Below are 27,451 nucleotides of genomic sequence, written 5' to 3' on the forward strand. Positions count from 1 at the left end.
CCCCACACTACAAGGAACAAGGGGACACAGGGAAGAGGAAGGAAGAGAAGTCTATGGCTGAGATGGAAGAAGTGACATCTGATCTGAGCTTCTTCCCCAGATTTCTAAGCCAGGAATTTCTAAGCCTGAGTTGGGGGAATAAGAGGATGATAATGGTGACTGTTGCCCATCTCTCCACTTCCAAGCCTCACCTCAGGGCCACTACTTGATACTCGAGGCCCAGCTGTCCTGCTCCAGCCACTCCCTGAGGTGGCCCCAGGAAGAGTGGATACAGCCCTGCCCCTATATACAGTGCAATATGGAGAAGGCGGGCTCTAGAACCAACCTTCTCAAACATGAATCCTGGAGCTGTGTGACTCTGAGCCAGTTACTGAACTTTCCTGAGTCCAGTGTCTTTGAAGGGTTGCTAGGAGAGAAAAACGAATTAATGCAGATGGCGTGGCCCAGCACCTGGCACACGGCGGTCTACAAGTAAATGTTCGCTGTGCCTATCCTCACCAATGGGACCCAAAGACAGGCAGAGAGTCCCTGTTTAGCCCCTTAGAACTTCAGATGAGAGAATAGCCATTGGCGTGGATAACACGGCATGTTGGTGGCAGCCGGGATCTGAACCCAGGCCTCTGGTCTCGTAAGCCTGTGCTCCCTGGAGGTCTCACACCAAGAAGGACTGGGTGCGTTCTGGGCTGTGGGCACTTCCTGAGTGTTTTTCATCCCCTCCTCATGTCCCCAGAACCCAACTGTCTAGACCTGCTCTTGACATTAAACTAAAATAGAATTAAATGAAAATGAAAATTCAGTTTCTCAGTTGCACTAGCTGTATTTCCAGTGCTCAATGGCCACATTTGGCTAGCGGCTACCATACACACAGTGCAATACAGACCATTTCCATCAGCACAGACAGCTCTACGCGACAGTGCTGGCCTAGAACTTGATCGCTGCATGTGGTTGTTGCCTATGAGGCTCTCGCATGGGACTGAGGGCGATCACGATGGGGTCTCTACCCTCTTCAGTCTCCACAGAGGCCCCTCGGAAGCCTATGAAATATGAATGTTGTTCAGCACTGAACCTGTCGTATCTTATCCAACCCTCTCATGTTATGCTTTGCTGACCGGGCTCAGGCTGGGGCTGGGACTCATCCAAGGTCACACAGCAGGTGGACGCTGCGAGGCGCTCGGGTCTCCTGACTTTGCACTTGCCATGCCCCATCACCCCCGCTGCTCAGACTGGACAGTCAGCAGTCAGCGCACTTGGCAGAGGTGCTGGTCAACAGAAATGATTTTCTGCTGATGAACAAAAGCCAAAAGAACTGCCCTGGGGTGATGGTAAGGGCCAGCTGGTCACTGCTGCAGAGCGGGCTCCCACAAGCCTCAGGAACAGCTCCCTGGTCACCTCTGGGATGACTATAGGGATAGAAAGGGGGCAGGGCTCACCTCCTTGTCCCCATCCAGCAGAGTCTAGAGGGACCTCAGTAACCCTCCCCCCCAACTCCGGCTGCCATTCCAAAGCAAGATTTGTTGTTGTGCTCATGGGGGCTGAGACCCTCATTGCTGCTGACTCACTGTGTGTCTGTAGGCAAGTCAGGGCCCCACCTCAGTTTTCTCATTTGGAAAAGGGAGATGATTATGCCAGTTGCGTGGGGCTCTAGCGAGGAGCCAGTGGGACTAGCTGGATGGGACAGTGTTTGTCAACCAGGTGTTCACTAAGGGAGGAAGAGACCAGGTGCTGGATCCCATCCAACTTGGGTTTGAATCCATCTCCACCTCTTCCTAGCGATGTGACCTTGTGCAAGTCAGCTGGCCCCTGCCAGTCTAGGCTTCCTCACCTGGGAACCTTGTCTAAGACACTTCACTTGCAACATAATATTATTCAGCCATAGAAAAAAAAATAAAGTTCATGGATGAACCTTGAAAACAGTACATTAAATGGAAGAAGCCAGATATAGAAGCCCACACACCATATGATTCCATTTATACGAAATGCCCAGAATAGGCAAAGTAATAGAGACAGAAAGTAAATCAGTGGCTGCCAAGAGCTGGCAGCAGAGGGGAGTGTTTAATGGGTACAATAGTGGCGATGGCTGCAAAACATTGTAAATGTACTTAATACCACTGAATTGTATACTTTTAAGAGTTAAGATGGTAAATTTTATGTGTATCCAACCACAACTTTAAAAAATTAAGAGTTTTCACTTGTAGGGTGTTTGTGAACTTCAGCAAGAGTGTGCCTACAGAGCACCCAGTAAGATTTCTGGTAGGTGCTCAAGAAAGAGGTGCTGGAATAGTTACAGAAACTCCCAAAAGGGGGTTTCTTTCAAGACCTTCCAGGAGCTTATTCATCATAAACACTTTATGTGAACTGTCTCATTGAATCCTCAGATCAGCTCTGTGAAATGCATCTTGTTAGTTCCATCTTACAGAGGGAGAATCGAGGTGCCATGCCTCCAGCCAACTCTCCGAGCTACCTCTCAGCTTTCAGGTAACAATGTCCTGTCTGCCACCATCTCATGAGAGCCCTGAGCTTGGTCTATGCTGTGGGCACATAACTTCTAACCGCCAGCTCACCATGACCTTCCAGAGAGAAGACTATTATAGGAAGGCCATCCAGGGGACAAAATGCCCTGCTCCCCAGCCTCAGAGTTCTGAGGCAGATGGGCCTTGGAGGTCACCTGCCTGGGTCTGTTTCTTTCTGGCCTCCACTGAGGGACCATCGTGGAAGGGTGTGTTGGCAAATAACACAACGAAATGGTCAGAATGCAGCAATTGCCAGCATATTTAATTCAATTCCTCCAATATTAATAGGGCCTGCTCTGTGACTCAGACGATTCCAGCTCTTAAAGTGCATGTGGCCAAGTGCAAGAGGCAGAAATGCACATGGCAATTAGACAACACATAGAAATAAATTCCAGGAAGCTTTGAGGCCAGAGTGCACAGCCCAGTGAAAGAAACAATTAACACTCCCAGGGGTACCAGGAAGGCTCCCAGGAGGAGGTGGCATTTTATTAAAGAAAAAAATACAGACAAATCATGGTCAGAGGTGAGAGATGGAGGCAATGTTAGAAATAGCAAGTTTGTCCCTGTGGCAGGGGTGGGCTTTGAGGGGGAAGGAAAGGCAGATGCCTGGTGCCAGATCATGGAGGGCCTTAGGGCCCCTCTGGGGACTATAAATTTAAACTGTAGAAGATCAGCCATCAAAAGAAAGCAGGGCCCAAAGACCACTGGCACCAGCAATTCCACTTCTAGGAATTATCCAGCAGCCTTGCCTTATGCACGTGGATAATGGGGTGCCCAGGGTTCTTCTCGAAACATTGCTCATACTAGCAAGAGCTTGAAAACAACCCAATGTCCATTAGGAAACTGGATAAGCAAATTATGATCCAGCACATTATGGAATACTATGCAGCTATAAAAAAGAATAAGGCAGCTCTAAGTCCTGACATGAAAAGCTCTCCAAAATATAGCTAAGTGAAAACAGCAAGGGGGCAGAACGGGGTTATGGGATCTTAGTTTGGGTTCTTTCAGAAGCAGACCTCTAGCCAAGGATTTGAGTCTGTTTGGGGGTTGATTCTAGGAAGCACAGTGAGGAAGCAAGGAAAGGCAATAAAAGGCACATCCCTGAGCTGTGGGCAAGTGAGCTCATTCCTGCTGGGGAGCGCCGCCACACACTGGCTGAGGGCCGCCCTGACACATCTGCAGTTGTGAATGGTTTACAATTCACCTGTTGAGCAGAGATGCAGAAATGCAACATGAACGTTCCTACTTGGGCGGGCTCTGCCTCTGTCTCCAGCTTCCTCTCACAACTCTCCCCGTCTCACTCACTCCACTCAGGCTGCTCTGGTTTTCCTGATCCTCGAGTTCACTAGTCCAGAATCCCTGCTCTTAACCACTCTGTGTCTCTTGAGTCCAATCATTTCTTCTTTTACTGACGACCCCTCTCTGCCTGCCCTGCTCCTCTCGGCATTCAAGGCCCTTTGCAATCCTGCCCCTGCTCACTTCTGCATCACTTCCTAGGACACACTCCCTCCAGGCCGTTGTGTGTGCTGTTCCCTCTGCCTTGAATGCCCTTCTCCTCCCCTGGGTCTGCAGCAAGGCCCAGCACCTCCAGAGGCTCTATCTGACCTGCTTATCAACTCTAACTCCCCCTCTTGCTTGAAGCCTGGACAGCTGTCTTTCCAGGAGCTCCTGCATCTTGCAGAGGCTGCTAGAGCATCTTGCACACCAAGCTGGAATGAGCTGTCAGAGTCCCTGTAGGACTGGGGGCTGGCTCCCCACGAGCTGAGATGGCAGCTTACTCAGTTTTGTATCCCATTCATTCATTCATTTAATAAATATCTGTAAATACCTTCCATGAGCTGGGCCAGTGCTCACCAGCATGGTTGTCTTGCAGGGAAGACTGACATTATACACAGATGCCATCTGTGGAATTTCGAACTCATTTTAATAGCCCTGTCCTCTCTGCTCCCCTCATTCCACTCTGCTCCCCTCATTCCCCTCTGCTCCCTCACACACTGTCCCTCTAGAGAAGCTTTCAGAAGGGGAGAGGGATGAAACAGAATCCGAACTGTGTGAGTTTTTCTGGAGCAAAGGGATGCGCCAGTTGCAACCTACCTGCCCCTGTGACTCCCCTTTGCCACATCAGAGGTGGCCTGGTGCCTGGAGACAGTGCCCTTAGTGGGAAACAGCCTGCAGCCTACCTCAATGCCCCTCAGGGACTCAAGGGTGACCACTGGCCTCTCCTGTCCTCTCTGGCATGCCCTGCTCCTGAGTCTTACCACTTGGGGCTCTGTAGGTGACTTGAAATACTGGCGCTGTGTTAGCCCTACCACAGATCTGTAAGGACTCTTAGAAATCACTGAGTCCGATCCCACTGTATGGATGGAGGAACTGAGGCATGGAGGGGACACCTGAGGCTGCGGGTTACAGTTAGGGATTCATATCTGACCTGTGACAGCTGGCCTCCAAGGTGGCCCAAATGCCTCTCATCTTCTCATACTGATACCCTGGGATAGCCCCTCCCATACTGACCAGGGCTGACCTGTCAATAGGATATCATGGAAATGACAGTATGTGACTTTGAAAACTAGATTATAAAAGACATGGAAGTTCCTACCTTGATCTCTTGGATCTCTTGCTTTGGGGGGTGCCAGCTGTCATGCTGCAAAGGCACTCACCCTATTGAGTGGTCTACATGGCAAGGTAGTAATGCCGCCTACCAACAGCCCTATAAGTGAGCTTGAAAGAAAATCGTCCTGCCCCAGACAGGCCTTCAGATGGCTGCAGCCCTGGCTGATGTCTTGACTGAAAGCTCATGAGAGGCCCCTGAGCCAGAACCAGCCAGCTACGCTGCTCCCAAATTCCTGACCCACAGAAACCCTGTGATAATAAATGTTTATTGTTGCTTCTGGCTGCTAAATTTTGGGGTAATTTGTTATGCAGCAATAGATAACCAATATACATCTCCTCTGGCAATGTTGACCTTTGCTTGCATACTTCTCAGCATAAGCAGCTCACTAACTCATAAAGCCATCTTCACCACTGGGTAGCTCAGACATTCTGTCTCCTAGGGGTTTCCCACTTAGTCCCAGCGTTGTCCCCTCAGATTACAGAAGACACAAGCTCCTTCTGCCTTTGGCTGGCCATGCAGGGACTGCATCTCCCCTGGCCTCCTCCCCTGCCAGCTGCACACTCCTGTGCCCAGCTATGCCTCTTTCTGCCTTCCTTTCTCAGAGGATGGGATCCAGCTTACTACCTGCTCTTTGCTCTCTCTTCAAGCCACAGTCCAGGTGATCACACAGACCTGAATGGCCAGGAAGAAGTAATGCCAGCTACAGCAGGGGTCCCCCGGGCTGTGGACAAGTACCAGTCTGTGGTGTGTTAGGAAATGGGCTGCACAGCAGGCAGTGAGTGGTGGGTGAGTGAAGGAAGAAGATTCGTCTATATTTGCAGCTGCTCCCCAGCGTTAGCATCGCTGCCCCAGCTCCGTCTCAGATCATCAGGCATTGGATTCTCATAGGAGCACTGGTCCCTGGTGCCAACAAGGTTGGGGACCGCTGAGCTACAGAATCGAGCAGATCCAGGTTTGAATGTCAGCTCCTCCATCTGTGTGACATTGAATAAATTGCTTCCCCTCTCTGGACCACTGTAAGATATAGGTAGTAATAGAGGGTCACTGGGAGCAGTGAATGAGCTAACGTAATGGAAATGATAGTAACTATTTCATTCATTGACCACATATGATCTACCAGACACTTGACACACATTAGCCCTGCAGTATAGGTGAGACTATCCTTCATTTTATAGAGAAGAAAACTGAGCCCAGGTGAAGTAAATTGCCCATCTGGTAAGTGGTACAGTTGAGATTTGAACCCGAAATAACTCTGCCCAGGTTGAGAGATATTCTAGGTAAGGGACAGTTCCCTTCTGCCAGCCTGTTCTCATCAGCAGAGCCTCCAGCAGGGAACTTGGACCCAAACGCACTGACTCAGTGCCCCTCCCACTGGGGTGACGCATGTCTTCCTGGCCCTGCTCATTTGCAGTTGTGAATGGTTTAAAATTCATCTGCTGAACAGAGATACAATATGAACGCTCCTACTTGGGCGGGCCCTGCCACCGTCTCCAGCTTCCTCTCACAACTCTCTCCCCCTCACTCGCTCCACTCCACACATACTGGCTTCCCTGATCCTCAGATTCACTAGGCATTTTCCCACCTCAGAGCCTTTGCACCTGCTGAGCCCTCTGTCCATAAGACCTTTCCTCAGTTCAGATCTTGGCTCAACTGTCACCTCCTCAGAGATGGCCTTCCCTGACCCTTCAAATACATGGGAGGTGCTCCCTATTTTTCTCCAATACAGCAACCTGAGTCCTTTGCAAACCTCCTCTCTGTCTAAAGCGGTTTTTGTTTACATGTTTATTTCTGTCCCTTCCTCTGCAAGATTGGGATTGGCCTGCCTTGTTCACGACTGTGTTGCACGACAACCACTCTGCTGGCCACAGCAGCTACTCAGTGACTATTTGTCAGATGAATGAACATGAGCTTTCGGTGTGCCCAGCATCTTGCTCAGAACCGTGGAGGGTGGAGAAAAGCAGGACCGGGGTTGTTGCAAACGCATGTGCAAGTGCAGCTACGCAATTCCCAGAAAAGAAAAGACACCTGCCCGAGGTCACACAAGGCCTAAAGCAGCAGCACACAGCACAGATTCGGGGCTCTGTCTTTCCACCCAGAAGCCCCTGCTTGGCCAGGACTGTCTGGATCCGCCAGGGAGACGGCTGGATGCCACTTGATATTCTGCCTGGAATTGCTTGGAATGGAATAAAATATTTATCTGTGGCTGGAGGTTTGCAGAGGACATTTGAGATGGATTGTGTTTTCATGTGCCTACGAAATCTAATTGGATTCATTGTAGACTATTTGGTTTCTCGGAACAGACACATCATTTTCCCAGGGAGCGGAAGCCTCGGCCACCCAGGATTGGGCAGGAGCTGGTGTGGCCTCAAGCTGCCCAATTGGCTGGGCCCAGTTTGGGTCTCTGGTTGCTCTGGGGGCGGGTGGCAGGAAGAGCTCTGTGTCATCTCTCTGTGGGGTGGCCTGATTTCCTCTGAGGTTTCCAGCCAGAGATGGCCAGCTCTTCTGGCAAGGGGAGGAATTCCTCAAGAAAGAACTAAAGGTACATTGTCCCCCTCAGCCATCCCCCCCCACCCCCCGCAATCCTGTACCCTATGATAGATACTTACCTGCCTGGCCTCCAAAGCATCTCTCAACTCTGCACCGTCTTTTTCATCCCCGATCCCACAGCCAATCCCTCTTCTTGCCCCCACTCTCCTGCCCTAGTTCCTTCATTGGCCTCCTGCCTCCTGTTGCCTCCACTTCAAAGGGAGACAAAGCTTCCCAAAGTAAAAGTAAGCTTTCAATTCTGCCTCCCACTGGCCCTATGAACAAAGGAAAGCCTCCTTCCTCCCTGGACCTCAGTTTCCCCACCTGAAAGGACAGGATTGGGCTACTAGCAGTAGTTCTCAAGCCCAACCAACCCCATCGGACCCCAAATCCCATTTTTAGGGCAAATATTTATTATTCTGAAATAAAATTCATAGGTGTTTTTAAATATTATCTATAATTTTTTTTTAAAAAAAACATATAATTAAAAAAAATACAATGCCCTAACTGAAATAAAAAGGAGAAGTGAAAAGAAAGTAATGCAGAATATAGCATATTGTAAAGCATAAGCACTGAGACTCAACTCTACTAGAAGGCATAATAAAGGAATGAGATGCTGGCACCTACACACAGAATTGGTGACAGCGACGAATGCAGACGGAGAAAGATGTTCTGTTGAATCAGCTACTCAAATACCACAAGTATCGTCAACCGGAGTGGGTGCGGTTTTTCTGAAATGGCGACCAACTCTTGGTAAAATTCTAAATAGCTAAACAAAACATACCCTTTCCTTGGTATACATGATAGCTACTTTCCTGGGTATATTAAGACTGTACAGAAATACTTCAGGCATGTATATGAAATGTAGAGAGGGGACAGGCTCAGGGAATTAGAAACAGATTGATTGTTTTGCCTGCTGGAATGGCTGGTAGGGCATTGGCAAGTCCTGTGGTATGCAGATGGGACTATTCTTCATTGTGAGGAGCTGGCCAGAGCATTCCCAGTTTTCTGCCTTCTAAATGCTAGTAGTGCCTGCTCAATTACTGTGGTAACAAAAGTGGTCCCTGGGGGGCAGCACTGTCCCCTTGCGAGCCTCTGGACTACAGCCTGAATGCCAGGCAGATACAGAACTTCCTTCACCCTTTACAGACATGGCTAATCGAAAGCTTACTTTCTCACTGAATGGAGAAGGCCTGGAATCCTCAAATCGACACCAAACATTAAGAATATAGAGAAAATCCTGACCCCAATAATTAGAAGATACATGGTCCTTTCAAATATGTATGCAACATTTACAAAAACTGGCCATGTTTTAGGCTACAAAACAAGTCTCAACAAATACCAAAGAAACAGTTTCATACATACATTTTTGTAAAACCACGAAGCAGTAACAAAAGATAACTTAAAATGACCCATAATGTTTGAAAATGTTTAAATACATACTTCTAAATAACTCCTGGGTTGAGGAAGAAGCTAAAAGGGAAAGGAGAAAATATTTAGAACTGAATAATGAAAATAGAAAATATTAACATTTGTTGGATGCAGCTAAAGCAGTACCCAGAGAGATGTAGATAGCCTCGTTTATTAGAAAAGGAAAAAAAAAAAAAAAAAGGACAAAGTATCCACCTCAAAAAGTTAGAAAAAGAACATAATAAATCCAAAGAAAGTCATAGGAGGAGTGCTGGGCACCTCTGGGTCCCTAGCACAGTCTGGCCCAGGGCTCAGCATTGGAGGATTGCAGTGCTGGTTGAATGCATGCCGTGGGTAGAATGGTTTTAGTTTCTCTGTTCCATTTTCTGTGTCAGTGTTTTTCAAGTTGGGCTCCCAGACGCCTGCGTCAGACTACCTGGGCCCACCCAGGTGATGAGACTCCAGGACCTACATCTTCTAACACAATCCCGTGTGCACTGACCTCAAGCCCCAAGGTGAAGGAGGGCAGGGCAGCCTCAGGGAAAAGCGTGAGGTCAGGTGTGTCTGCCCAGGGAACCCAGCCTCCCCACAGCGACCCTCCTCCTCGCTGAGGTCTCCATTGCCTCTTCCATACTACTTCAGAGAAATCGTGCCCCAAATCCAAGCCTCAGCATACTTGCCTATAATATGGAATAAAGATGGTCATTCCCCTGTGCCTTCCAAGCCTTGGGCTTTTTCTTTTCAGCAACTTCTCCCTGGGGCACACAGGTCAATGGCACACAGGGGGGCCACTGCGGGTGAATTGTCATTCCTCAATAAGGCTATTCTCCTTTCTCTGAGTCATTTGAATACAACGACCCTGGGGTAGCAGGCAGGACACAGGGCATAGGGAGAGTCTATGTTTCTTCAGGTGAAGAAACTGAGGCTGGTTAAGGTTGCCTTTGAGGTGCGAGCTCTTCAATGGTGTGTAGTGTGTGAGCATGTGAGTGTGTCAGAGTGTGTGAGTGTGTCAGAGTGTGTGAGTGTGTCAGAGTATGGGTATGTGGAAGTGGGTCTGTGTGAGTGTGCGAGTGAGTGTGACTGTGTGTGTCAGTGTGTGTTGGATGAGGGGCTAAGTGCAAGGGGGCCAGTGTGGCAGGAGCAGAGGGAGTGAGGGGCAGTGTGTAAGAGGAGGCACAGATCATGTGGGGTCCTATGGGCCAGAGTAAAGACTGGATCCTCCAAATGAGCCACACAGCCAGGGTGGAGGAACTGGGTTCGAACCCAGACAGTCGCATGCAAGCACCCACTCTCTCTCCATGTGGCCTCAAGAAGTGCTGCTGGAACCTGGAGCTGATCTTGAATGAGAGGCGTGTCTGGGGAGAGTACCCTGAACCCTGAGCTTTTGGACGCTAGAAAGCCCCACAGATGTGGGAGGTGAGGCAGGTTGAATCTGGGTCATGGAGAAGCTGGGAGGGGAGCCGAAAGGGGTGGCAGAGGCAAGCCACCTGGGGCTGGGGCGGGTAGGGGCGGCCTCACCATGGAGACAGCATTTGAAAGCACCACTGGAGTCACTCACAGAGGCCCGCGTGCACACGTGCGTGCACCCAGGGCCACGTGCCCACACACAAGGACCACAGAGCCCACGCAATCCTGGCTCATCTTAGAAGCCACTTAATAATAGATGTCACACGCTGGAGGGGGTGGGGGCCGTGGAGTCTGTCTCAGGAGTAGGGAAGGGAACAGGAGCCCAGAAGGAACAGCAGGGCTGGGGCTCCTCTGTACCCTCTGTAACCTCAGGCGCCCAGAGGGCAGAGGCACAGAACAGCACCCCAATCACCCATCCAACCGGTGTTCCCTGTGGCCCTATTCTGGGTTAGGCCTTGTGGAAATCATAAGAAACATGGTCCCTGTCCTTAGGAGTAACCAGTCTCTCAGGGGAGAGAGATCACAGACATATAACCACACCGATAAATGAAAATGACAGCAGTGACCAGAGCATGGGAGACAGGGTGGGTGAGTCAAGGAGAGCATTTAAGGAGAGAAAGTCAGAAAAGGCTTTCTGGAGAGTAAGATTTGATCTGAGGTCTGAAGGATGAGTAGGAAGTGACAGAATGAGATGAGATGAGATTGGGGGCGGGGAGGAAGTGTGTGAGGGTGTGTGTGTGTGTGTCAGACAGACGGACAGAGACGCAGAGAGTGTGTGCGTTCTGTGTGGAGGACAGCAAGTACAAAGGCCCTTAAGCTGGAAAAAGAGTCACAGGTTCAGGGAAAGAGAGGGGCCAGTGAGCATGGGGGGCGGAAGTGCACCACCAAAGTCAGCCTTCCCTGTGTGTACAGTAGGGCCCAGGGCAAGACTGTGGGCCGGTGAGGGACGAGGCCCTGAGCCCCCTCCACAGCTGCCGCAGGGCTGGCTGAGAGACAGGCTAGGATTGAAATGTACTCATTCACTGTGTGACTTTGGGCAGGTCATCTCCCTTGGTTCCTCATCTGAACAATGCAGATTCCAATCTGTGCCTAATTTCAAGGGAACACGTGTCATGTGTCACAAAGGCTCACAGTAGCTACTAGGTAAATGGAGCCTCCCTCCCTTTCCTTCTCACGTGCTAGCTTCTGCCTTGATTTCTCACTTTGCTCAGCAGCTCTTTTAAGAGGCTGGGACTTTGTCTATCTCCCAGTTGTGGCTGGGACAAGCTCTAGCCTGGTCCGTTCCCAGCAGCCAGCCCACCCAGACTTGCCCCACCAGTCTCACGGAGCCGGGTCCTCTCCACAGTGCCCTCCAGGAGCTCCACCTTGGGAGACCTGGAAGGAAACGAGTCTAGGAATCCAGGTTAGCCCTGCACTCCCCAGCTCACTAACAGGGGTGGACTTCCAAACGCACAGCACTCCACAGCTCAGTGGCCCTTTTCTCTGCCACCTTCGCCCCCTGGAAGACAGGTATCGATGTTATTATTTAACAGCTGAAGAAGCTCCATTGAAAGGGAGACCTGTCCAGACCACGGTGAGTGGATGGATCAGGGTTCAAACTCAGGCCTCTGACCCCAAGGCCTAGGGGGGCACTTTGAGGCCTCCTGGGGCCCTTGGCCAGGCCATTGTTCTCCATTCAACACCCTCTGCCCAGTGCACCTCATCCCTCTTAGGATTTAATCACGCATTCCGCCTTAACTACTCTCCAGTCGCACACCAACCTCACCCCAGAGTTCGTGACCAAAACCAAACTCCTCAGGCAGCCACACATTCCTTCCTGCCCATCTCTGTGCCTGATTCATGGCCCTCGGCCCACCCGGCCCCCTTTTCCTTCGTGGATCATCGAGTGCTCTTTCCTATCTCAGGGACTTTGCGCTCGCTGTCTCCTCCACCAGGAATGCTCTGGCCTCCTCGTGTGGCTGCTCCCTCTCTTCATTCTGCTCAAATGTCACCTCCTCAGGGAGGCCTCCCTGACTGCCAATCTATCTAGAGAGGTGCCCCTCCCTCGGTCCCATGTCAGCCAGGTTTGTTTTCTTCAGAGCATTTGTTCATTTATTTTGCTTACTGTCTCTCTTCTGCTAGACTGAGAACCTCGTGAAAGCTGGGGCTCAGTTCTGTCCATTGCAATATTGCGGACCCTGAAACAGCGCCTGAAACAAAGGAGGTGCTTAGTAAATGTAGGCTGAGACTATGAATGCATAAATGAATGAGCGAATGAACGAGTGAATGACCAGTGACTCTGAGCATCCACTGTCGCCTGGCTGCCTCCCCCTGTATGTCAACCAGGCATGTGAGACTCAACATGTTTGAACTGAATTCTGGATCTCATCCGGCAGACCTGTTCCTTCCGTTCCCCATCCCGGTGGCAGCCCCTAGCACCTTAGCTGGATGCTGTTCTCCTTCCTCATTCCTACAATCCCCCTTCCCCTCTAGCCCACTGGCCAGGTCTGGCCATTCATCTCTAGGCCTTTTCATCCCTGTTGCCTCGGCCCTGGACCTGGCCACCCTCACCTGTCAGGAGGGCCATGCCACTCTAGCCCCTTCAATCCATGCCATATAATCACGCCTCCTAACCTCTCACTGCCTCCACGGTAATCACAAGCTGTAGGCCAAACTCCATAGCAGAATAAGAAGGGTCCTTTGTGACATGATTCAGGCGGTTTCTTGAGCCTGAACTGCCATTATATGCCCAGGCTTCTACCACTGTGACAGCCTAGGGGCATAAAGCCTCCAGACCGCTATTCAGTCCCCAGTGCCAGGACAGCCTTTCTCTCTTTGTCTGCCTGGCTGACCACATCCCAACACCATGTCTCAGAGGCATGCCCCTGCCCGAGTGTAGGATACCTCCCCCATACTGGGCAGGTGTCCATTCTAGCCTAGGCCATCCTGCCCTCAGCCTGCATCCTCCAACCCAACCACTGACCAGGTTCCGACCACCTGTCAGACCCTGCTCTAGATGCTTTACCTATATCGCCTGTATCCTTGCATGGAACCCATGTTACAAAGGTTAAGTAACCTGCCCATGGTCACATAGCAAGTAACAAACAGAGTTAGAATCTGAACCCAGGTCCGTCTGACTCTAAAACCGTGGACTGCAAACTCCTCAACAGCAGGGATCATGTCTTCAGAGCCCGACGCCTAGGATGAGCTCAAGAGTAAATGTTCCAAGGGGAAGCATCTGGATAAGAGGGCGGAAATTACAGGGAAAAAGATTTTGGCACAATCTAAGGAAACCCCCAAAGGGGCACACTGCTTCGGAGAGAATGAACTTGAACGAAAGCAGAGGGCGGAGGAGTGCTGGCAGAGGAGGGGGTTCTGTCCTGGGAAGAAGTGGCTTGGGAGATCTCTGAAGTGTCTGATCTTCTGTTGAATTTGGTGTTGTTACAGGGAACTTCTCAGGGGCAGGACCCCAGACCGCTCCCTTCCTGTTACCCAGACCCCGAGGCCCACCTTGCGAAATCAGACTATTCCCAGGGGCCTTTGCAACTACTCTGAAGAGCAGCCCTAAGCTGCCTCCCTTCCAGGGTGATTTGTATTTTAACTGAGATTCTCGACCACCCAAACTGTGTACCTTCAGGCACTGGCAAGCTGAGGGAGAGCGAAAGCAGGTCCTGCCCACTTGCCCTGGCTGTGGTGAGGACAGTGTAGCAGGTCCTGTCTGCCTGGCACTAAACTGAGCACTTTGTACCTCACTGAATCCTGCTTCCCAGGCCACAGACTTAGGGGCCACTGTTCCATTAGCAAGACAAAGAGCCTGGTACTTAGAGGTGGTTAGTGACTCAACAGCAGGCACTCGGTGGGAAGCAGAATTGCCACCTGCCTCTAGCACCCCGCCACTTCTACTCAGCCAGGCTTGGCGGCTGCTGGGAACACTGTTCCAAGTCTGGTAGGGCACAAGAGAGGAGGCAGCTCTGAAATGCAGGAGCTGTGACTTCAATTGGCGACAGGTGGACTGTGGATGTGGTTTGAAGTTGTTGGGGCTTTAAAGGATGAATAGAGCTGCTCTGGCCCTGGTCCCTGGGGCTGGCTTTATCATGAAGGACACAGATTTTATAAATATCTCTGCCCTCACCATAGATCACATGGCATGGGGAATTAGCTAGAAGGCAAATTAGGAAGAGGGGGAGGGAGGGTTTCAGCTGTGCTGGTAGCCCATTTGGGAATGCGGAGTTCATGGTCAGAGGGAGTGGGACTAAATGGCTTGTCTATTACCCATGGCTACTGGTCTCCAGGCTGAGGCCAAAGCCAAGGATGTGGGGGGCAGGTGTTTGAGACAGAACCCTCAGGGCACACTCTGAGTCAGGAACCACTGGCCTTTCATTTGGGGCTGAGTCCTCAGCTGAGTGTCCAGCAGTTATTGGGGATGGGGGGGGAGGGCTGATCTCAACTATTCATGTCCCCAACTGCCAACCATCTGGGCCAAGATTAGAACTATGTCTGAGGTCAGGGTCAGGGAAGAAAGAGGTCATAGTTCAGTCTTGGATCAAGGTCAGAACCAGTCTGGGGCCAGGGGCAAGATTTAGACTGGGATCAAAGTTGGGGTTCAGTGTACATACAAGACTCCCCAGGTGGGTACTTTATCTCTTATACCTGAATCTTTACTTAGGGACAAGCCAGCTCTCTTGCAATGACACAGTGGTGCAGGATCCAGGACTCTGCTGTTATGGGGAAGAAGCTATGACCATGAGAAATTCGGTTAGACTAGACGGGAGGACAGAGGAGGCATGGCCCCCCTTCCCAGGGCTGCTATTCTGGGCCTCTGTAAGTCACAATGTGGGAGTTAAATGTAAGGGGCACCACGTGGCAGATGTGAGGTGGTTAATGACCCTGCAGGAGGCAAGTCAGAACCCAGAGCAGGAGCCATGGTGTGTGGGGGTACAGGGTGGGGTGTGGGGTCGGGGAGACCCTGCCTTGGTCAGGGAGGCAGAAGGCTTAGGTTTGAGGTTTATTATGTCCCTGCCTCTTTGTCTGACTTCAGATTTATCTCTGCCTCAGTTTTCTTACCATGGGAAGGGCAGTTTAACTCAAATCTCTAGGTTCCCTTTATCTGTGAGAGGCTATGAACAGATGTTCCTTTCCCAGGCAGGATGTGGTGGAGATATCATGACCTCCACCTTCATCTCCAGTGGCCACGCCTTACTTGGCCTTTAAGGCCCAGGGAAAATACCACCTCCTCCATGAAGCCCTCCCCCAGCTGAAATTGGTCTAGTTGTACACTTCTGAGCCCCCATTTCAACCTGGAGCCCACTCTGCCATGCGGAAGGGTGAGTGTGGTCCTGGCTATCTCCCCCACCAGACTGGAAGGCTCAGGCTCCACCACCCACCCCTTGGTATCCTGGCCTCCAGGGTCCCACAGCCACGGTCTCTCTGAACCTCACATCCTTTGGAGACTAGAATTGTAGTAGCCCCCACTGTCCCTGTGAATGGGACAGACATTCATATACTAAGACATGATCACTCAGCACAAACCTGAACAATTACTTGTCTTCTTTTCCTTTCAACGGCACTGTGAATCATCCTACTTCTTTCTCTTTTTTCTTTGTGTACTAAGAAGCTCTAAGGCGAATTTATAGCTTACCCTTAGCAAACTATAACCTGAATTATCTCATTTCTGTCTTTATTTTCTGTTCCTCTAATCTCTTATTTATTTTTCTTACTTATATAAGAGAATACAAAAAAAGAAGTGAGGAAGAAATGGAACAAAGGAATGAATGGGGAAATCTTCACAGCTTAGACTCACAGCTGTAAATGATAACTACTAGAGTTCTCACAGAGAGAATGCTTAGCCCATTACAGGCCTCAGCTAAGTCCATGACTTGGCATTCATTATCTCCTGTAATCTCCACCATTCCTATACAGGAGAGATGGGCCTGTATTGCAGATGGGAAAGCAGAAGCTTAAAGAAAGGAAATAACTTGCCTGGGACACATGGTGAGAAAGAGCCAGAGTTGAACTTCTGACTCCCAAACTAGACTTCTTAACTACTATGGTTTCCTACCCCCACCTGGAGTTCTGAGATCTCCAGGTTGGAGGGGTCCTTAGGATGTTTGTGGTTGTGGACTCAGGCCCAGTTCAAGGCCTGACTCAAAAAATAGCTGTTTTCAAACTTTCCAAAGAAATTTTGAAAATTATCCCTCAAGTAGAAGCCAAATATTACAAATGGGTAAGTCTAGTGTCGTCAGCAACTCCACCATTCCTATACGGGAGAGATGGGCCTGCACAAGGAGACCTCTCCAAGGGTACTCCCAGGGCAGTGACTGACAGAGAAAATCAAGAAATAACCACTGTCCGAGCATGTGAAAATGGGGATATTACTTCCGTCTGTTCATGAATATTGGATGTGGAATTTTATGCAGCCATGAAAAAGAATGAGATACATGTCTATATACTGACCTAAAAATGAAAAAAACGAAAAAATTCCAAACCGTAGGACATATGAAAAAAGCAGGCTTCAGATCAACTACAGCAGGGTTCTGTTTATGACAAAAGCAAACAAAATAAAACATCTTTGCAATTGCAAAGAAAACTATCTAGGAAGGTCCAATGACTCCTACATTTTACATCTGTAGCCTGGATCCCTCCCCTGAAACCCAGACCCATGTATCCAATTGTCCGGTTAACGTTTCCACTTAGACATCTAATAGGCATCTTGAACTTGACACTCCTGACTCCTCAAACCTGCTCTCCTGACTCTGCAAATCTTCTCTTCCCACATTCTCCCCATCCCAGTTGACAGTAGCTCCACCCTCCTAACTGACCAGACCAAAACCTTGAATTCAGCCTGCCTTCTCTGTCACTCTACTACGAGCCCAGTAGCAGATCCTGCCACCTCTGTTTCTCAGACAGAGAAGGCAAAGGTGGTCTTTGCCCTGGCCAGAGCCAGCCAACCCAGGTGCTTCTTTCAGCTCTGGGCACCTCTCCTGATGGGTTGGCATGGGTTAGTGACCACCATGAGAGACGCAGAGAAGTAAAAAATCACAGGAACAATGTTAACAGCTATCACTTCTTGAGTAAACCCACCATGCCCAGGAATTGTCCAGCTCTAAACCTAGTGCATCTTCCTTTGACCCTGTGAGGTGGAGAACCTATTATCTCTATTTAACAAATGAGGCATAGAGAGGGGACTTCCCCAGAGTCACCTACCTAATCAACTAATAAGCAGGAGAGCAGAAATTCTAACCCAATGTGTCTGACTCAAGCCCAAACATGTCATGCCGCCTGCCACTAAAGCCATGCTCTTGAGGAACAGTGGAGGGAACTAGAGCTACTGAATTTGGGAGTCCGGAGGGAAGTCTGGAGGGAAGTGTTGAGGTGGAAGGGAAATGTCTGTTCTCTGAGGTCAAACAGGAGGAACTTGTTTCTGTAGGTTCAAGTTTCAGGGAGGAAGTGTGTCACGGGGGGCCAACTTCAGTTTAGTATTCGACAGTACTTTCTAATGATCAGAACACCCCTGCCCTCAAAGGAGTGGACTGCCTTGGTCAAAGGAAGTCTCAGCTTCAGAGGTACCTGACAGAGCCTCAGGCTATGGATTTCATTCCTAGCAGCAGAGCAGAGTGGAAAGAGATTATAAAAGAGAAGGATCAAGAAGTGAGGAGGGGCTCGTCCTATCAGATACTAAACTACAGAAGGAAGCTATTTGTGGTGGTTCTCAACAGTGGGCAGGACTGCCCTCCTAGGGCAGTCATTTGGAAATGATGGAACACTTCCAGTCCTAACAATGACTTGGCGGGGCGGGGGTTAGGGATACTAAAGAACCTATAATGAGCAGGACAGTCCAAGCAAAGACAGAATTGTCCTACACCTCATGCCAATATATCCCTTTTTTTCAATATATCATTGAAAAAGCAATGAGATACAGTTATTCGTATAGAATTGAAATGGACAAAGAGATCAATGGGACAGAACATACTTCCCAGAAATCGATCCACAAATATATGGGCACTTAAACATAAAACAGAGAGGGTATTTCAGTTAGACTAGAGGGGAAGACAGAGGAGGCATGAAAAACAGCAAGAAAAGGATAAAGTATTTCATTAATGCTGCTGGGACAATAGGATCTCCATATAAAAGTGAAATTATATCCCTACTTCATATTACATGTAAAGATAAAATTCCAGGTGGATTAAAGACCTAAATATGAAACATAAAATGAAAACAAAAATTTTAAAGCTATTAGAAGGAAATACAGTGTATTTTTATGACCTTGGATGAGAAAAGCCTTCTTAAATAAGTTGCAAAGAAGTAAAAGCAAATAAAGAGAAAATGCTTTACTACACCAAAAATTTAAACTTCTGCATGAAAAAGACTAAATTAGAAGACGAGCAACATACTGGGAGAAAATATTTGCAACAAACATAATGAGGACTAATATCCACATATACAAACATCTTTAACAAATTAATAAGTGACCCAAAAAAAACTGGGCAAAATATATGAACAAGCATTTTGCAGAAGAGGAAATTCAGACGGCCATTAAACATAGACTGAAGCTCAGCCTCTCTAATAGTTGGGTGATGCTATTGAAATGAGATGTTTTCATCTAGCAGATTGGCAAAATCAGGGGTAAATCAACTAATGGTGAGGTGCCGAGGAAATGGAAACGCAGATAAATCACTAACAGGAGTGTTAAACGGTGTAACTGCCTTGGAGGGCAATTTGGCACTGTTTATTAAAACAGAAAATCCTGCTTCCAGAGAAACACTAACGCACATCCTCGAGGAAGTTCATGGCAACACTGCTTATGGTGAAAAGCTGGGAACACCAAAATGTCCACTAGCAGGAAAAGGGACAAAATGTGGTATCGACGTACAATGGAATATTGCTCAGCAGAAAAATGATTGCATTATAGCTGCACTTGTGCTTGGCTAGATGTCAAAAACATGATTGGTGAAAAAGCAAAATGCAAAGATAATTAATTTCTTATACGACTTACGTAAGAAAACCATTCAAATGACACCCCTGAGCTTGGGTTTGTGAAAGCCCCCTCTACTTGAAAGTCTTTCAGCATTTATTTCCTTCCTTTCCTCCCTCCCTTCTTTATTCTCCGTCTTGTTTAGACAAACTTGCTCTGTGCTGACGGATCCTGGAGATGAGGCCAAAGCCCTAACTTGTATCCTTGCCATAAAAAGCATGCCACTATGATTCCAGCCCCAGAATGACACTGACCCTGGCCCCGGACTAAGCCCTCGCCTCAGACCCCACGTCACATCATCTCTTGGGGTTTGTAACATGGATATAGATCCTGTGTCTTGCTGGCTGCACAGGTTGCTGAGAGCTTCCCAGAAGAGTGGGGATGAGGTGGGCTTATGTCTTGTAAAGTGCATGCGGAAGGAAGGGCTGGGTGCTATGGATGACAGTGGCCTCAGCCTAGGAGGTGGCTGGCGGTGCTAAGCTCCCTGCCTTCCTTTCTCCCTGCTCTCCATCACCTGCCATCTTTCCCTCCTTTCTTCCTTCACTTTGCTTTAGTGTCAGGCCTTGGAGCCAGGGTAGGGTGTATGAGGGGAGTTGATGTAGCCACATCTCTGGGCCTAGGAGCTAAGGCCTCCTGGGCTGGGCTGGGGAGTCAGTTTTCTAAGGCCACAGGTGACCATAAGAGCAGGTGGCCACCTCCTCCCAAAAGCCAAACAGTTTCCAAGCAGAGTAGCCATGATCACATCCAGGGCCTCAGATGGTAACAACAGAGCCCTGGAGAGAGGGTGGCCCAGGGCAGCCTAATTGGGCGTGACAGCAGCTCTGTGAGGCATATTAAGCTTGGAGCCATTAGGGTGGCTGGTAGAAGAACAGCCAGAGCTGGACGGGCTACTGACCCCCACAGGGACACTTGTCTCTGGGGCTCGAGTCTGCCTACTTGAAGGAATGTCTATCAGCTGGGGCTGCCAGTCCCACTGGGAAGTGGCACTGGTGACTCAGGGTGGCAGTTCTATACCCTTCTCTGTATCTTCTGATACTGACTGTGCCACTTGGGGGCTCCCCTCCATTCTCTGGGGCTTATTTCTATGAATGACAACTACGCTGTCAGCCCTTTCCCATCCACTGTCCCTTCTGATTCTTAAAACTGCACTGCAGGACAGCGGTTACAGAGCCCTTCTGCTCTGCTAGAGATGGGAAAATAGGCCCAGAGAGGTGAGTGACTTATCTGAAGCCACGCAGCTCACAGAAGATAGCCCCAGGATTTGAATTTCAGGCCTCTTCGACACCTAGTCCCTGTGTGCGACACAACAGCAATTTCACACCTCTGGAGCTGAGGCCAGTGGTGAGGGGAGTGGTGGTGTCGTGGTCCTGGGAGAGGAAAGATGCTAAAAGCAGCCCAATCCAGCCTGAGTCCTGCTGCAGACTCTATGTCCCCACCAGGTCGCACCCCTTCTCTGGGCTAGACACCCAGGATCCTTTCTTGCCTTGATGTGCAAGTCTGTGGTTTTTAGTCTTTGAGGCTTTTCTCAGCTTCCGAGGTGCTGAGTAACTGTGGGAAGTCTCTCTTCTCTCCTTCCATATATGTAACTCAGGGCCAGTTACTCTTCCAACTGTGCTTGTGGGGGTAGACTGATCGTGTCTGTCAGGTGCCCAGCACAGGGCCTGGCACATAGCAGGTACTTAGTAAATGGGCATTCTCTTATTTTCCATATAATCACTGAGCCTTGTACATTCTTTAAGATCTGGCTCAAATCTCACGCCTTCCAGGAAACCTCGTGAGATTCTAGGAGCATATGTTTAACACTCCGCTCATGCCTTCCTCTGGGCGTAAGACAGCCCATCCCTGCATCAGTTTAAAAAGCTCGGCCCCACCCATTAGTTTGTGTAATGCTACCAACAACCTTCCTTTGGAAACCGAGGCTAGAGAGATAGCGAGTCCTCAGGTCACTTAAATTCTCTAAGCTTCGGTTTGCTCACATTTAAAACTGGCCCATCCCAGAGAAGGGCTTTGACCCGGGAGGGCATGCATATTAGCACCTTGCCTATAGGTTAATGTTTAGAAATAAACGGCTTAATACATAAAAATTTCTTAAAAGGTGCCTGGTAGACAATAACATGGACATGAATCCTACCTTGGATGTTGCTTCGATTTGCTCAATGCCAGGGCCAAAGCCTCTGACTTCCAAACTGAGTCTCCAAAAACCCAGAGTCCCGGAAATGATTCATGAGAACTCTAAAGACAGAACCATGGACAGCATTCTCAGAAGCTGGAAAGGGGCAAACCCTCTCTTCAGTACCACGGACAACACCCCTGCAATCAACACTAGGGATGGGGCAATCACTTGTTAACACCCAGACAGCCCAATGCCAAGGTCAGTGTCAAAATCCCCTCCTATACTAGGGTGGTACTGAAAGTCTCTTCTTTCCAGCTAGTTACTTGCTCTACTATTTGTGAGGCCCAGAATGTTTCTCATCCAGTGATTGGGGTACCACAGGGAGGCTTTCTAGGGGTACTAGACTAGGAAAACCCACTTCTTCGGGCCAGAAGAGCCTCCCAAGTTCTCCCTTTTTTACTCCTGGCCTTATTTCAGAAACAACTGGTGATGGTCAAGAGTAGCAGCAAGGGCCAGGCCCGTTGCCACCTCATCTCAAGGGCTGGGCCCATTGCCCTGTTCTCAAGACACTGAATAAAGAGTGAAAGCATTTTTTCAGCCTGTCCCACACCATCACTCGCCCCCGAGGCCATCTTTTATTGGCACCTCACCCATTTGATGGGGGCTAGATTCCTGCCCTGACCCCCTCCACTGGCCTCCTGCATGATCTCACAGCAAACATCTTGAGCTGCCTTCTCCAAGGATTCCCAAGGCTTTAGTTCAACAGGAATCCCAGCAAAGCCAGCAACTCAATCCTTCTGAGACAGAAAGGGAAGATGAGGCACGCAAGAATGCCAGTGTCTTCCTTCGAGAAACGAGAACAGAGCCACATCCTCAGGGTTGTGATACAATGAGATGGTGTGTCCAGCACCCAGCCTGACAAATAGGAGCTCAGTCAATGTCTGTCTCCCCTTCCCCACAATTAAAACATAAAAATGACAATGATGATCACTACCAATGTTGAGTGCCCACCATGTGCCAGGTGCTGGGTCAAGGTCTTCAGGGTTAGGGAAGGCAAGGATTAGCATACCTGTTTTGTTGGTAAAGAAATCAGGGTTTAGAGGAGTCAAGAAATTTGTCAAACATCACGCAGCTAAGCAGGTGACAGAACCAGATCTCCATTCTCAAAATGCAGGCTGCTACCCCATCTCCAGGAGATCTCTGATAACTATAATCATCCTTACTTCTCACCTAGGAGACCCAGCGCAGCCCATTCTTTGCTTGCTCACAGCCAATGCTAAAAGATCCATGCCCAGCTGGTTGGCTGTTGACAAGTTTCCAGGCCCAGATATCAGAGCAGGTGAGGACAGAAGCAGAGCACAGATTCCTCACCCTCCCAGGCCCCCAGGAAATTTCCAGGGGCTCAGATGCAGTCCCTTCCCATCCCTGCAATAGTTGCCTCCTCCCCTAGCATGGAAAACTGGCATCTAGCCCATCTGTCTCTGTACCATCTACACACACACAGAAGTAGGGTTCATGAAGCACCTACGATTGCCCCCAGCATCACTGATATCCCACAGAGGGTCCCTCAAACACGTCGTACAGATAAGGACACTGAGGCCCAGAAAAGGGCTTACCCCAGGGTACATGAACAGATGTGATCTCAGGCCTCCAGAATTCTTTTCTAGTGCTCCTGCCCCTAGATGATGGGCTCACTAGGGACAGAAGCCACGATGTCTTACTCATTGCTAGGTCCCCAGCACCTACCTCATGGCCTGGCCTGTAGCAACTTTCGTTCCCCACTTCCTCTCTGGGGAGAGGTGATGTTCACTCACTTTCTCTATCTCACCCAAAGAGCTCTGTTTACAGGAGGCCCCTAATAAGTATTATATTATTTCATTAATTCAATAACTATTTATTGAGTTCATAATGTGTGGCAGGCACTATTCTAGGTGTTAGGACCATAGCAGTAATAAGAAAGGCACAAATAAATGGACATTCCAACCCTCTTATTACACTGATTGAATTGAATCAGACTGTTTCTCTACCCATCGTGAGTACCAAAAGAACGGGGCCTGTCCTCATCATGTCTCCAGGACATAGTACATGTACAGTGCCCAGAACATAATATATGCTTGCTGAATGAATATATGAGTGACTGAATGCAGGAAGAGCAGTATAGGCAATGCAGCCACCATCTACTGAGAATTTGTTCTTTTCCAGATGCTAAATGTTTTGTGCACATTAATTATCTCATTGAATCTTCCCAACAGCCTCTATGAGGTGGGAACTTTAAAGGGGATCCTGCAAGCTATCCTGCTGGCCATTCTTTCCTTTCGCCTAATGAACGGAAGTTAGAAATATTCACTTCATTAGCTTCGCTTGCAGCTAGGGTGGCCATGTGACCATATCTGGCAAATGAGATATAGGCAAAAGTCCACCGAGTGGGCCTTCTAGGAAATCTATTGCTTTCCTGATAAAAAGCACAGATGCAGAGAGCATGTCATCTTTAATTTCTTTGTCCTGCCTGAAATTCAGACATAACATCTGGAGGTGGAACAACCATTTTTTTAGCCATGAGAATAAGAGAAAGATACATGATAAGGACGGCAGGGATCTCGGCCCTCGATCAAGCACTTGAATCACTGCTCTGGCCCGGGACTGACTGCCTCTGAGATCCTTGTTATATGAAAAAAATAACCTCCTGGGTGTTTCTATATATTTTTTTCTGTTATATGTAGCCAAGTGCAATTCCAACTGATCCAGTATTGCAAGTGAGGCTCAGTGAAGTCGAGTGATTTACCTAAAGTAACACAGCAGGTAAACAAATCTGGATGGGCGTCTGAGTCTAACACAGGCAAGTGTATCAGCCAGAGCTCACTCTGCCGCCTGTGTGCTATTGATCCGCCTCCAGTTTCAGGCTGTGAGGAAGCCCCCTCACCACACCCAGCACTTGGCTCTCCTCTTCTAAGACTCTTACTGACCAGTCCAGGGTCTGGCTCTAAGTTCTCCTGAGGTCTCTTCTCTTATTTGACTTGACCTCTAGCTACACGCAGGTCCAGATCTTCCCTTTAAAACTTGCTTGTCTCAAGTCTCAGGATTCTGTTCAGATCCTGACCCCAATGAAGTGCTCTCTCCTCTCTGCTCACCTACCTCCACCTGGTCCACAATCCATCACTGACTGTCCCCAGTAGTGTGCACCGCAGGCTCTCCATCAATCTTTGCAGACAGGTCTCCCGCTTCCCATCTCCTCTCCACCAGGGAGGGTCCTGCACCTACCACCAGAACAACCGTCCTCAAAAGCAGCTCTGACTGAACTGGCATTCAAGGCCTCTAGGATCAGGCTCCTGCTACTTCTTCATGCAATTTGAGGGAATTTGCTCTTGCTGTTCCCTCTGCCCTCTGTCCCTACACCCCGATCAGCATTTATAGGGTCAGCTCCAAACCCAGGTCACAGAGAGGCCCCCTCTGACCGCCCTGCCTTTAACAAGTACCCACTACCAGCACCCTGTGCCAACTCCTCTCTCAGCCTTCAGGTCTCTTTGAGCACAACTGAGAATCCTGTTAATTCATTGCTTGCATGTTTGTCATCTACATCCCTTTCTCCTGCACCAGATGCAGAGATTCTTGAGGGCAGGAAGCAAAACCACCTTTCCCATCAATTGTCCCAGGGCCTGGTATGAGGTCCAATGCTCAGGAGGTGCCGAATGGAGCTCAGACTTACTTCCTGCTCCGTCCTGTGCCTTCTTGCCACCCACTTTCTCCTCCAGCCAAACAGAACTACTCAAGCTTCCCTGAACCCTTCTACTGCAGCTGGTGCCCAGAGCCTCCCCCAACTCTGCCTCCAGCCAGGCCTTCTTCTCCCTTCTGTCCATCAAAACCAAGCTGTTCTGTGTCTTATGTCCTCAGGATGTTGCCTATATCTTAGCATCAACAGAATTGAAGCAGATGGGCTTTCCAGACTCCAGCGGGGGTGAATGAAACTTTGGGACAGAGAGAGTGTTGTGTGTGTGTGTGTGTGTATACACACGTGTGTGTGTGTGTGTCTGTCTGTCTGTCAGGAAACTGGCCACCTACACTCTACCCTGGACATGGCAGTCTCTGTATGACCTTATTGTTGCATTTCTGCCTCTGGTTACCCCTATTTGAGCTAATTCTGAAATGCTCCAATAGTCTCTAAGTAGCCACAGCTATAAGGAATGAGGAGAGAAAAAAACACTAACATTTACTGAGCCTCTATTATGTGCTAGAAATTGTTCTTGGCCAAAAAACAATGACAGTGATGATGATGACAGTAATAGTGGCTAGTATTTGTTGAGCACTTAGCAAGAGCCTGATACTATCCTAAGAACTTTTAATCAGACAGATCCTATTATTATCATTCCCATTTTACAGATGATGAAAAAGAGGCTCAGAAGCAGGCCCAGAAGCCACCTGCCCATAAGCAGTCTTAGGCTCAGGTCTCCCTAATCCAAAACCTACTCCTCTTCCAGGGTGAGCTGGGCAACACCCAAGTGTGTTGGCATTAGCGGGGACCCACTACTTCCTCTTGCAAAGTCCTTCTGTCTCTGAATTCAAAGCTAGAAGCCACAAGTCCCTGACCACGGACTTTCCTGGGGGGAGGCCAGGCTGGTGAGACTTACCCTAATCTGCAAGGCTGTAGAATAGGGCTCCGGCCTCCAAGAGGACCAGGCCTGAGGAGTCGTGGATGGATGGAAGTCAGTGAGCCTGGGCTCAGCTTCCCCAGTAAGGCTGAAGATTTTCCCAACAGCCAGGGCCAAATTTATCTGCCAATCCTCCGAAGAGTTGATTCCAGCGTCTGTCTGGAAATGTCAGCCTGTGTGGTTGGAGGAACACAGGGAGAGTTTTCCTCTAAATAGCAGGAAGCATATGGGAGGCGGATGGCACCCGCCACCCCAACCTGCCAACTCTAGCTCAAGCAAGAGCTAAAAGGGGCCCAGAGGGTCTGGAATTCCTACCACCTCCGGGGCGGGGGGTGAGGGTGAGGTGGGGGCAGTTGGAGAGAGTGACGGCGACAATGAGAAGGGCAGAGAGTGGGTCCTGAAGGGCAGGCAGGAGCACCCGACTGACAGATGGGGCGACCTGAGGCCCCAGATGAAAGTGACACACCCCAAAATTTAGCATAACATCAACAACAGCAGTGAATGACAGTCGCCACTCAGGGAGCACTTGCTATGTGACAAATCTGGGTTAAACACTTTATTTGGATGATTTCGCTTAAACTTCACAACCATCTCTCAGATAGGGGCTGCTATTTCCCCCATATTACAGATGAGGAAACAGGCTCAGGGAAGGAAAACCATGAAATCAGACTCTGGGCTAGAAAGGACCTTCTTGCTCCTCAGCGGAATCACAAATACTCTGCGAACTTTTCTGTCAAGTTGTGGTGCAGCTGTTGCTGGAATACTCTCAGTGATGGGGAGCTCGCTACCACCCGTTAGCTTATCTGTGGAGAGCAATCTGTTTCCAAAAGGTTTCCTAGTCTAAGGTGTAGTCTCCTTCCCCAGAGCTTTCCCACCCGCCCACCCCCGGTCTGAGCGCCAGACCCAGACCCTGCCTTTCCCCACAGAGACGGAAAGGCAAGGAGCAAGGCCTCAATGTCTCTGGTTTCTCCTCTACGGGTGACACACCCGGTTTCCCTGGCCGCCTCTGCACCCCCGACATGATAACCAGGGAAATCTCCAGTCATTTATTTGCGCCGGGCACTGTGCAAAGCCTGCCCCATACACACCCCTCTCGCCCCTCCCCAGGGATTGTGTTGTCACCTTATTTTACAGAGGGGTCAACAGGCCCCATGAGGGGAAAAGACTTGCCCCAGTAAGTTGGCAGGAATGTGGGGACAATGTAGGGCTCACTGAGCTGCTGCTCTAAGTCTCATGACAGCCGAAGAGGTCCCTGATGGCTCCACCTGGAGACTATCTCAC

At 49.4% G+C, this 27,451-nt stretch overlaps 1 protein-coding gene across 2 annotated transcripts in view; it reads right to left on the bottom strand.

Moving 5' to 3' along the window:
- The window catches only part of DLGAP4 (DLG associated protein 4), a 176,712-nt gene that overhangs the window by 89,679 nt on the left and 59,582 nt on the right, over positions 1-27,451 (bottom strand). The window contains exon 3 of one of the 2 annotated variants that reach the window (XM_036229445.1): positions 26,150-26,343. The exons of the other annotated variant lie outside the window; for it this stretch is intronic. The gene's annotated coding sequence lies outside the window, so the exon portion shown is untranslated. The remainder of the gene's footprint in view (positions 1-26,149; positions 26,344-27,451) is intronic. 2 annotated transcript variants of the gene reach the window in all.

This window comes from Rousettus aegyptiacus, unplaced genomic scaffold (genome assembly GCF_014176215.1).
Source record: "Rousettus aegyptiacus isolate mRouAeg1 unplaced genomic scaffold, mRouAeg1.p scaffold_m13_p_12, whole genome shotgun sequence".
Taxonomy (NCBI): Eukaryota; Metazoa; Chordata; class Mammalia; order Chiroptera; family Pteropodidae; genus Rousettus; species Rousettus aegyptiacus.